The sequence below is a fragment of the Staurois parvus genome, unplaced genomic scaffold (assembly GCF_062004578.1).
Source record: "Staurois parvus isolate SC_StPar_1 unplaced genomic scaffold, SC_StPar_1.0 ptg000886l, whole genome shotgun sequence".
Classification (NCBI taxonomy): Eukaryota; Metazoa; Chordata; class Amphibia; order Anura; family Ranidae; genus Staurois; species Staurois parvus.
Genome location: NW_028318682.1, coordinates 3,593,421 through 3,605,605, shown reverse-complemented (window position 1 = coordinate 3,605,605; position 12,185 = coordinate 3,593,421). Strand labels below are relative to the sequence as shown.

The 12,185-nt window shown below is 43.9% G+C and overlaps 1 protein-coding gene across 1 annotated transcript in view; it reads right to left on the bottom strand.

The window, feature by feature from the left end:
- LOC149442440 (uncharacterized) overlaps positions 1-12,185 on the bottom strand; it is a 94,633-nt gene that overhangs the window by 81,231 nt on the left and 1,217 nt on the right. The gene's annotated exons all lie outside the window — the stretch shown is intronic.

Here is a 12,185-nt window from a genome sequence, read left to right as displayed (position 1 = left end):
TTAAATTCGTCAAAGCCTGAAGAGAGAGAAAAAAAGCTGTCACTTTTTTTAGGGACAAAAATAGATAAATGTGGGTACATGCAGTAGATGGGAGCTAAGCAAATTTAAGGTACAGAATGCTGGTCACCATTGTCAGAGAAGTATATTAAAACATACTAATGGAACCTCTTTTCTTCTTTCTCTCTGCTTTTTAAAGTTGAACTTTAGTCAGAAAATTAAGTCCTGCTAGATCACTTCATGTTGGCCCCTTTTACAGGTATAACTATATAAAACATTATCCCCTTGACGCCGGCACCTCATGGTCCTTTAAGGGGTTTGTGACATTAGGGAGCAGGGGTTTAGGATCATGTGACCGCTGTGATTGACAGTCACATGATCGGAAAGGTCCCGATCACAAGTAGTGATCGGGACCTTTCTGAGAGGCACTGGTAAATGTGCCGGTAGCATGCAGGGTGCTGGATTGGTGATGGGTCATGGGGTTGATCGATGTGAACCTGAAATGTTATTCAAATACCTGGGAGAGTCCTGCAGAAACTGGGCCGGTTGGGGGGGGGGGCATGGTTGCATGTATGTAAAAGCATTAAAAACTTTTGAATGATAATGAGATTAGTTCCAATTTAACATATAACTAACATCCGTTTTTAGCTCCGTGTACAGTAATCGTATAGAAATAATAAAATAGAGAAAAATGCGCATTATCAGAAGCACAAAGAACAACCCAGAAGGTGGAGACGAACGTAGAATTAGTACACAAGAAAAACATTTTCCTTTGTTGAAGGAAATTCAACAAGATTCAAGATTCAAGAATTTTTGTTACGGATGTCACATTGGGACACAGAGACTGTGTTTTTGCACTCCTGTGTTTCAGTAGACATCAATGCGTCTGCCAGCACGGGGATAAACGCAACACCAGTGCATCCCTGTGTCAGAAGAACATGGCACACAGAGGTAATTAGCCCTGAATGAGCCCTAAGATATAGATTTGAATATACCTGCAATTTGGTAATATTCAAATGGCTGAATAGTGGCAGCCAGGGGTGGCCACTGGCAAAATTGTAAACGCTATCTGACTGTATGTGACCAGCAGCAGCTCTCATCATTGTACTCTGTACAAATCAATGGTTTTTGCCACGTCTGAATGATTTCATATAAATAAAGCCTCCAACTGACCCCGGACATGTCTGGAGTCAGCATTTCTGTGGACACAGCTAATCAGCCAGATTGTATGGGGCCATGCTGCTTTAAGAAGATGCTTCCAAAGGCAAACTATCTGCAAACCTTCGCTGATATGAGTGTAGATAAGGGCCTGTGTGTGCATCAGATGGGTTTTGTATTGCCATATAAAGCAAGCCATAGATGGTCCTGTAATGGTTGTGCGCAGTACTGGGTCAGGTTCATTCAGCGCCCAGGGCAAGGATGTGAAAGCGCGTCTCCTCTCCCACTACTAATGCATGTAGAATCAGTTTACTGCCGTGTGCTCTTTCTCTGCCCCCTTTCTCTGCTGCACCCAGAGCAGCAATCCCTTCTGCCCACCCCTTGTCCTGGCCCTGCTTGTGTGCATTAGGCACATGGAAGTTGTATGCAACAGCCATCTTGTTCAGTTCTCAGCCATTTTTTTTTTTTCATGAACCTAGTGATCTTACCCCCTCCCTCCTCCAGAAATCTATGGAATTCATAGCCTTAACTTTTAACACACTTCAAAAGATCTTGTTATCTCAACTTAGGGAAAAAAGGGGCACCTTTGAGCACTGTGGAGCACTTTAAACTAGCCGAATAAGTGAAGCACCTTAATCAAGATGGAACACAAGCACAGGCATTTATTTCACAATTTGGGACTTTAATAATGGCAAATTATGTTGTAAACCACTGAGATGGTGTGATGTTTGATTCATAGATGTTCTGAATCTTTGGAAATACATAGTACATATGCACATATGATAAGTCTAATTTAGATGTACGGTCCAAATATATATATATACAGTATCTCTCAGAAGTGAGTCCACCCCTCACATTTTTGTAAATATTTATTTATATCTTTTCATGTGATAACACTGAAGAAATGACACTTTGCTACAATGTAGAGTAGTGAGTGTACAGCTTGTATAACAGTGTAAATTTGCTGTCCCCTCAAAATAACTCAACACACAGCAATTAATGTCTAAACCGCTGGCAACAAAAGTGAGTACACCCCTAAGTGAAAATGTCCAAATTGGGCCCAAAGCGTCAATATTTTGTGTGGCCACCATTATTTTCCAGCACTGCCTTAACCCTCTTGGGCACGGATTTCACCAGAGCTTCACAGGTTGCCACTGGAGTCCTCTAACATCACAGAATCTGGTGGATGTTGGAGACCTTGCGCTCCTCCACCTTCCATTTTGAGGATGCCCCACAGATGATCAATAGGGTTTATTATTATTATACAGTGTTTATATAGCGCCAAAAGGTTTGCTCAGCGCTGTACATTAAAGTGGGGGGACAGTACATGAGACAATACAGTGACAATACAATACACGAGGGGTTCGAGGGCCCTGCTCTTTCAGGCTTAGGTCTGGATCCTCAGAGAGTTCTTTGCCATGAGGTGCCATGTTGAACTTCCAGTGACCAGTATGAGAGTGAGAGCGATAACACCAAATTTAACACACCTGCTACCCATTCACACCTGAGACCTTGTAACACTAATGAGTCACATGACACCGGGGAGAGAAAATGGCTAATTGGGCCCAATTTGGACATTTTGACTTAGGGGTGTACTCACTTTTGTTGCCAGCGGTTTAGACATTATTGGCTGTGTGTTGAGTTATTTTGAGGGGACAGCAAATTTATACTGTTATACAAGCTGTACACTCACTACTTTACATTGTAGCAAAGTGTCATTTCTTCAGTGTTGTCACATGAAAAGATAGAATAAAATATTTACAAAAATGTGAGGGGTGTACTCACTTCTGTGAGATACTGTACCTGTCTATGGTGACAGTGCCTGTACAGACTTTTATTTTCCATATTTGTTCTTGCCAAGTTTCGTGCAGCTGAGAGTGTCATTGTTACTTAACCACTTCCCGTCCGGCTCATGTACATAAACGGCCTGACGGGAGTAGTGCAGGAGCGGGTGGCCCTTTTATAAAGGTTCTTCCCCCACTTCTCCGACTGTGCACATTCCCTGGGAGCACGCGGCACCGCGATCTGGTGCCCGCTGTGGAACACCGCCTGCTGTACAGGACCTCCGTGTGAGGTCCCGATTCATGTGATCACTGATTGGCCAGTCAGTGATCACATGAATAGTAGTAAGCAAGATGTCACTTCATGACATCATTGCTTACTACTAGTGAAATCTGTGAATGATCAAAGAGGTTACATGGTACAAGGCTATTCACAACAGCCTTGTACCATGTGACAAGCTGTGACCAATCACAGCTCTCACAGGATTTCTCAATGGCTGCAAGAATGCAGCCAGAGAGAAGGAGAAATTATTGCTTTTACAGCCTTTATGGGTGTAAAAGCAATCCGTGTAAGAAAAAAAATCTTCATCACCCCCCACATGTAGCACAGTGTCACTATGGTGACATTGTACTGCTAGGGTGACAGTATGTTAAAAAAAAACATAAATAATATAAAAATGTAAAAAAATGTTTTGGACAAATTTTAAATTTTGGTTATAAACTAATTTGGATTATTTTGTTTTACTAAAAAGATAGCTGAATACATTTTGGCCAAGATTTATGAAGAAAGATTATTTATTTGCAAACTTTTTTATAAGAAAAACACTTTTTTTTTTTCAAATTGTTTGGACTTTTTCATTTATATAGCAAAAAAAAATAAAAATCCCAGTGATGAATAAATACCTCCAAAATAAAGTTTTATCTTTCTCAAGAAAATGCTAAAATATTCACATGGGTACAGTGTTGCATGACCGTGCAATTGTCATTCAAAGTGTGATAGTACTGAAAGCTGAAAATTGGCCTGGACAGGAAGGGGGTGAAAGTGTCCGGACTTGAAGTGGTTAAGTGACAGAGCAGTGTGATTGGCCAGTTCTTTGTCACAAGTTGGTGAGAAGGGCTTGGGCTGGGCACCACATTTGTCACAGGTTTGAATCGCGGCTGGTTCAGCATGGACCTGTTAAGATTCTAACCATGTATGGGCAGGCTAAATGTACCCATGTTGATCAGCTGATCAACCTGGGTACAACCAACCTGTCAGATTTTACATACTATTATTGCTAGTGGCTATTATAGCCACCAGCAGTAATCAATGTGTTCTCCCGGTGGGGATGGCTCCCCAGTCAGGGCTCTGCGGGAGGGATTCTCATTAAAATGGAGTTCCATCTAGAAAAAAAATAAATAAAAGTCAGCAGCTACAAAAACTGTAGCTGCTGTCTTTTAAAATACAGACACTTACCTGTCCCTCGGTCCAGCGGTGTCCTCACCACCGCTGGTTTCACTGGCCATCTTCTCTCCCTGCTGCCGGCATCTTCAGTGTGGGCACCCGGCTGTGACAGCTTGTGGCTTCACAGCCGGGTGCCCACTGCGCATGCGAGCGAAGCGCTGCACTTTGTGAATGGTCCCGTAGTCTTCTGGGACCTGTCTAGTGTCCCAGAAGACTACAGGGAGGGAAGACAACTTCCACTTCTGATCGCCTAGGTCGGGTGTCGGCAACCCGCGGCTCCGGAGCCGCATGCGGCTCTTTTTCACCTTTCCTGCGGCTCCGGAGCACACTGCCCATCAGGTGACAGGCAATAGGGTCGGCAAGCCGCGGCTCTTTTAATGCAGATCTTCTGTGTGCCGGGCGCCCGCTGGCAAACATTGGCTGTCAGGATGTAGGCGGGGCAGCCCGGATGTAGGCGGGGCATCGTGACGAACTCCTCTCCTCTCACAGTCCGCCCTGAAGACCAGAACGGCGCGGGAACCCAGCGAGAGGAACGCGCGGAGCAAAGGTAAGTGAATTCACACAATATGGGGAATGAATTACTATGGGGGATGAATTACTATATGGGGGATGAATTACTATAGGGGGGATGAATTACTATATGGGGGATGAATTACTATAGGGGGGATGAATTACTATAGGGGGGATGAATTACTATAGGGGGGATGAATTACTATATGGGGGATGAATTACTATATGGGGGATGTATTTTCAGTTTTAAAAATGTTTCTCTCAAAATAAATTTCAATCGTGGTTTTGGCAAGATTTGGCTCAGTTGAAAAAAAAGGTTGCCCACCACTGACCTAAGGCTATGATTGTGATTATGACGATACACTGTGGCCCTGATTAACCCTTTGCTTACTGGGCCCTTAAACCCCCTTCATGACCAGAGCGCTTTTTGCAATATATGCAGTGTCGGATTTGTTTTAAATGTTGCAATGGTTTTGCGGCTCCCAGTCTTTTTTTCCCTCTCGGAAACGGGTCCAAGTGGCTCTTTATGTCTTAAAGGTTGCAGACCCCTGGCCTAGGTGATCACAGCGGAAGTGAGAGCGGGTACCTGTCAAATTCGGGTACCCATTCCCCCCACCCCCCCGCTCCCCAAAAGTGCCAATCCTTAACGGGGAGCGGAGGACAAAGGCTTAAAGCGGAACTTCCACTTTTGGGTGGAGCTCCACTTTAACGCTGACTGTGTTGATGGGGTAATGGAGCAATGTTTTTTTCCAGGAAAGAAAATTCCTCCATCTATGGCTAGCTTAAATCAATGGGAATTAAATTAGCCTGAAGCAGACCAGGAAATCAATTGCAGGTCCAATCCCCGTGTCAATGAATTCTGAAAAATTGCAGAAGTGTCTCAAACTGATGTCATTGATGCAAGCCCAAAGATCATTGACCCATGCCCTAAAATTGGCAGTGGGAGTGTGGGCACTAGGAAAGGCGTCCTCTGAAATCATCTCTAGCTGAAATTTTAGACTTGCGCTCTTTTTTCACTCTAATGAGCTGCAGCCTGGACATTCCCTCCCTCTTGTTTATTTAAGCTGTGGAGTGGGAACGACCGGACCCACGGCTCGATGGAGTAAAAAAGAGTGCAAGTTTGGAGCTCTGCTAGAGATGAGCTCAGCGTTGCTATTTGAAATGCTAGGGTATGCTACAGGCTCTCTTTACCACAGACTGTAGCAGAGAGACTGCTGCTTACACTGCTACCCACTCCTTCCTAATCCTTCATATAGTTTTATATATATATATATACAGGCCTACCTCGGTTTACTAATGTAATTAGTTCTGTGGGACTTTTCACATTGTGAAAAAATTCATAAACCAAAACGCAGTTTCCCATAGGAATGCACTGAAAACCAATAAATCCTTTCAAGAGGTCAGAAAAAAGTTAAAAAAAAAAAAAAAAGTATTTTATCTGTTCAAAACTCTTTATAAAGTGCACTTTAAAGGCATCATATTACTGTACAGGGACATGATTAAAAAAAATTGTAAATGCATTGAAAACCAATAAATCCATTCATATCGCGATCTGGTGCCCGCTGTGGAACACCGCCTGCTGTACAGGACCTCCGTGTGAGGTCCCGATTCATGTGATCACTGATTGGCCAGTCAGTGATCACATGAATAGTAGTAAGCAAGATGTCACTTCATGACATCATTGCTTACTACTAGTGAAATCTGTGAATGATCAAAGAGGTTACATGGTACAAGGCTATTCACAACAGCCTTGTACCATGTGACAAGCTGTGACCAATCACAGCTCTCACAGGATTTCTCAATGGCTGCAAGAATGCAGCCAGAGAGAAGGAGAAATTATTGCTTTTACAGCCTTTATGGGTGTAAAAGCAATCCGTGTAAGAAAAAAAATCTTCATCACCCCCCACATGTAGCACAGTGTCACTATGGTGACATTGTACTGCTAGGGTGACAGTATGTTAAAAAAAAACATAAATAATATAAAAATGTAAAAAAATGTTTTGGACAAATTTTAAATTTTGGTTATAAACTAATTTGGATTATTTTGTTTTACTAAAAAGATAGCTGAATACATTTTGGCCAAGATTTATGAAGAAAGATTATTTATTTGAAAACTTTTTTATAAGAAAAACACTTTTTTTTTATCAAATTGTTTGGACTTTTTCATTTATATAGCAAAAAAAAATAAAAATCCCAGTGATGAATAAATACCTCCAAAATAAAGTTTTATCTTTCTCAAGAAAATGCTAAAATATTCACATGGGTACAGTGTTGCATGACCGTGCAATTGTCATTCAAAGTGTGATAGTACTGAAAGCTGAAAATTGGCCTGGACAGGAAGGGGGTGAAAGTGTCCGGACTTGAAGTGGTTAAGTGACAGAGCAGTGTGATTGGCCAGTTCTTTGTCACAAGTTGGTGAGAAGGGCTTGGGCTGGGCACCACATTTGTCACAGGTTTGAATCGCGGCTGGTTCAGCATGGACCTGTTAAGATTCTAACCATGTATGGGCAGGCTAAATGTACCCATGTTGATCAGCTGATCAACCTGGGTACAACCAACCTGTCAGATTTTACATACTATTATTGCTAGTGGCTATTATAGCCACCAGCAGTAATCAATGTGTTCTCCCGGTGGGGATGGCTCCCCAGTCAGGGCTCTGCGGGAGGGATTCTCATTAAAATGGAGTTCCATCTAGAAAAAAAATAAATAAAAGTCAGCAGCTACAAAAACTGTAGCTGCTGTCTTTTAAAATACAGACACTTACCTGTCCCTCGGTCCAGCGGTGTCCTCACCACCGCTGGTTTCACTGGCCATCTTCTCTCCCTGCTGCCGGCATCTTCAGTGTGGGCACCCGGCTGTGACAGCTTGTGGCTTCACAGCCGGGTGCCCACTGCGCATGCGAGCGAAGCGCTGCACTTTGTGAATGGTCCCGTAGTCTTCTGGGACCTGTCTAGTGTCCCAGAAGACTACAGGGAGGGAAGACAACTTCCACTTCTGATCGCCTAGGTCGGGTGTCGGCAACCCGCGGCTCCGGAGCCGCATGCGGCTCTTTTTCACCTTTCCTGCGGCTCCGGAGCACACTGCCCATCAGGTGACAGGCAATAGGGTCGGCAAGCCGCGGCTCTTTTAATGCAGATCTTCTGTGTGCCGGGCGCCCGCTGGCAAACATTGGCTGTCAGGATGTAGGCGGGGCAGCCCGGATGTAGGCGGGGCATCGTGACGAACTCCTCTCCTCTCACAGTCCGCCCTGAAGACCAGAACGGCGCGGGAACCCAGCGAGAGGAACGCGCGGAGCAAAGGTAAGTGAATTCACACAATATGGGGAATGAATTACTATGGGGGATGAATTACTATATGGGGGATGAATTACTATAGGGGGGATGAATTACTATATGGGGGATGAATTACTATAGGGGGGATGAATTACTATAGGGGGGATGAATTACTATAGGGGGGATGAATTACTATATGGGGGATGAATTACTATATGGGGGATGTATTTTCAGTTTTAAAAATGTTTCTCTCAAAATAAATTTCAATCGTGGTTTTGGCAAGATTTGGCTCAGTTGAAAAAAAAGGTTGCCCACCACTGACCTAAGGCTATGATTGTGATTATGACGATACACTGTGGCCCTGATTAACCCTTTGCTTACTGGGCCCTTAAACCCCCTTCATGACCAGAGCGCTTTTTGCAATATATGCAGTGTCGGATTTGTTTTAAATGTTGCAATGGTTTTGCGGCTCCCAGTCTTTTTTTCCCTCTCGGAAACGGGTCCAAGTGGCTCTTTATGTCTTAAAGGTTGCAGACCCCTGGCCTAGGTGATCACAGCGGAAGTGAGAGCGGGTACCTGTCAAATTCGGGTACCCATTCCCCCCACCCCCCCGCTCCCCAAAAGTGCCAATCCTTAACGGGGAGCGGAGGACAAAGGCTTAAAGCGGAACTTCCACTTTTGGGTGGAGCTCCACTTTAACGCTGACTGTGTTGATGGGGTAATGGAGCAATGTTTTTTTCCAGGAAAGAAAATTCCTCCATCTATGGCTAGCTTAAATCAATGGGAATTAAATTAGCCTGAAGCAGACCAGGAAATCAATTGCAGGTCCAATCCCCGTGTCAATGAATTCTGAAAAATTGCAGAAGTGTCTCAAACTGATGTCATTGATGCAAGCCCAAAGATCATTGACCCATGCCCTAAAATTGGCAGTGGGAGTGTGGGCACTAGGAAAGGCGTCCTCTGAAATCATCTCTAGCTGAAATTTTAGACTTGCGCTCTTTTTTCACTCTAATGAGCTGCAGCCTGGACATTCCCTCCCTCTTGTTTATTTAAGCTGTGGAGTGGGAACGACCGGACCCACGGCTCGATGGAGTAAAAAAGAGTGCAAGTTTGGAGCTCTGCTAGAGATGAGCTCAGCGTTGCTATTTGAAATGCTAGGGTATGCTACAGGCTCTCTTTACCACAGACTGTAGCAGAGAGACTGCTGCTTACACTGCTACCCACTCCTTCCTAATCCTTCATATAGTTTTATATATATATATATACAGGCCTACCTCGGTTTACTAATGTAATTAGTTCTGTGGGACTTTTCACATTGTGAAAAAATTCATAAACCAAAACGCAGTTTCCCATAGGAATGCACTGAAAACCAATAAATCCTTTCAAGAGGTCAGAAAAAAGTTAAAAAAAAAAAAAAAAGTATTTTATCTGTTCAAAACTCTTTATAAAGTGCACTTTAAAGGCATCATATTACTGTACAGGGACATGATTAAAAAAAATTGTAAATGCATTGAAAACCAATAAATCCATTCATATCGCGATCTGGTGCCCGCTGTGGAACACCGCCTGCTGTACAGGACCTCCGTGTGAGGTCCCGATTCATGTGATCACTGATTGGCCAGTCAGTGATCACATGAATAGTAGTAAGCAAGATGTCACTTCATGACATCATTGCTTACTACTAGTGAAATCTGTGAATGATCAAAGAGGTTACATGGTACAAGGCTATTCACAACAGCCTTGTACCATGTGACAAGCTGTGACCAATCACAGCTCTCACAGGATTTCTCAATGGCTGCAAGAATGCAGCCAGAGAGAAGGAGAAATTATTGCTTTTACAGCCTTTATGGGTGTAAAAGCAATCCGTGTAAGAAAAAAAATCTTCATCACCCCCCACATGTAGCACAGTGTCACTATGGTGACATTGTACTGCTAGGGTGACAGTATGTTAAAAAAAAACATAAATAATATAAAAATGTAAAAAAATGTTTTGGACAAATTTTAAATTTTGGTTATAAACTAATTTGGATTATTTTGTTTTACTAAAAAGATAGCTGAATACATTTTGGCCAAGATTTATGAAGAAAGATTATTTATTTGAAAACTTTTTTATAAGAAAAACACTTTTTTTTTATCAAATTGTTTGGACTTTTTCATTTATATAGCAAAAAAAAATAAAAATCCCAGTGATGAATAAATACCTCCAAAATAAAGTTTTATCTTTCTCAAGAAAATGCTAAAATATTCACATGGGTACAGTGTTGCATGACCGTGCAATTGTCATTCAAAGTGTGATAGTACTGAAAGCTGAAAATTGGCCTGGACAGGAAGGGGGTGAAAGTGTCCGGACTTGAAGTGGTTAAGTGACAGAGCAGTGTGATTGGCCAGTTCTTTGTCACAAGTTGGTGAGAAGGGCTTGGGCTGGGCACCACATTTGTCACAGGTTTGAATCGCGGCTGGTTCAGCATGGACCTGTTAAGATTCTAACCATGTATGGGCAGGCTAAATGTACCCATGTTGATCAGCTGATCAACCTGGGTACAACCAACCTGTCAGATTTTACATACTATTATTGCTAGTGGCTATTATAGCCACCAGCAGTAATCAATGTGTTCTCCCGGTGGGGATGGCTCCCCAGTCAGGGCTCTGCGGGAGGGATTCTCATTAAAATGGAGTTCCATCTAGAAAAAAAATAAATAAAAGTCAGCAGCTACAAAAACTGTAGCTGCTGTCTTTTAAAATACAGACACTTACCTGTCCCTCGGTCCAGCGGTGTCCTCACCACCGCTGGTTTCACTGGCCATCTTCTCTCCCTGCTGCCGGCATCTTCAGTGTGGGCACCCGGCTGTGACAGCTTGTGGCTTCACAGCCGGGTGCCCACTGCGCATGCGAGCGAAGCGCTGCACTTTGTGAATGGTCCCGTAGTCTTCTGGGACCTGTCTAGTGTCCCAGAAGACTACAGGGAGGGAAGACAACTTCCACTTCTGATCGCCTAGGTCGGGTGTCGGCAACCCGCGGCTCCGGAGCCGCATGCGGCTCTTTTTCACCTTTCCTGCGGCTCCGGAGCACACTGCCCATCAGGTGACAGGCAATAGGGTCGGCAAGCCGCGGCTCTTTTAATGCAGATCTTCTGTGTGCCGGGCGCCCGCTGGCAAACATTGGCTGTCAGGATGTAGGCGGGGCAGCCCGGATGTAGGCGGGGCATCGTGACGAACTCCTCTCCTCTCACAGTCCGCCCTGAAGACCAGAACGGCGCGGGAACCCAGCGAGAGGAACGCGCGGAGCAAAGGTAAGTGAATTCACACAATATGGGGAATGAATTACTATGGGGGATGAATTACTATATGGGGGATGAATTACTATAGGGGGGATGAATTACTATATGGGGGATGAATTACTATAGGGGGGATGAATTACTATAGGGGGGATGAATTACTATAGGGGGGATGAATTACTATATGGGGGATGAATTACTATATGGGGGATGAATTACTATATGGGGGATGTATTTTCAGTTTTAAAAATGTTTCTCTCAAAATAAATTTCAATCGTGGTTTTGGCAAGATTTGGCTCAGTTGAAAAAAAAGTTTGCCCACCACTGACCTAAGGCTATGATTGTGATTATGACGATACACTGTGGCCCTGATTAACCCTTTGCTTACTGGGCCCTTAAACCCCCTTCATGACCAGAGCGCTTTTTGCAATATATGCAGTGTCGGATTTGTTTTAAATGTTGCAATGGTTTTGCGGCTCCCAGTCTTTTTTTCCCTCTCGGAAACGGGTCCAAGTGGCTCTTTATGTCTTAAAGGTTGCAGACCCCTGGCCTAGGTGATCACAGCGGAAGTGAGAGCGGGTACCTGTCAAATTCGGGTACCCATTCCCCCCACCCCCCCGCTCCCCAAAAGTGCCAATCCTTAACGGGGAGCGGAGGACAAAGGCTTAAAGCGGAACTTCCACTTTTGGGTGGAGCTCCACTTTAACGCTGACTGTGTTGATGGGGTAATGGAGCAATGTTTTTTTCCA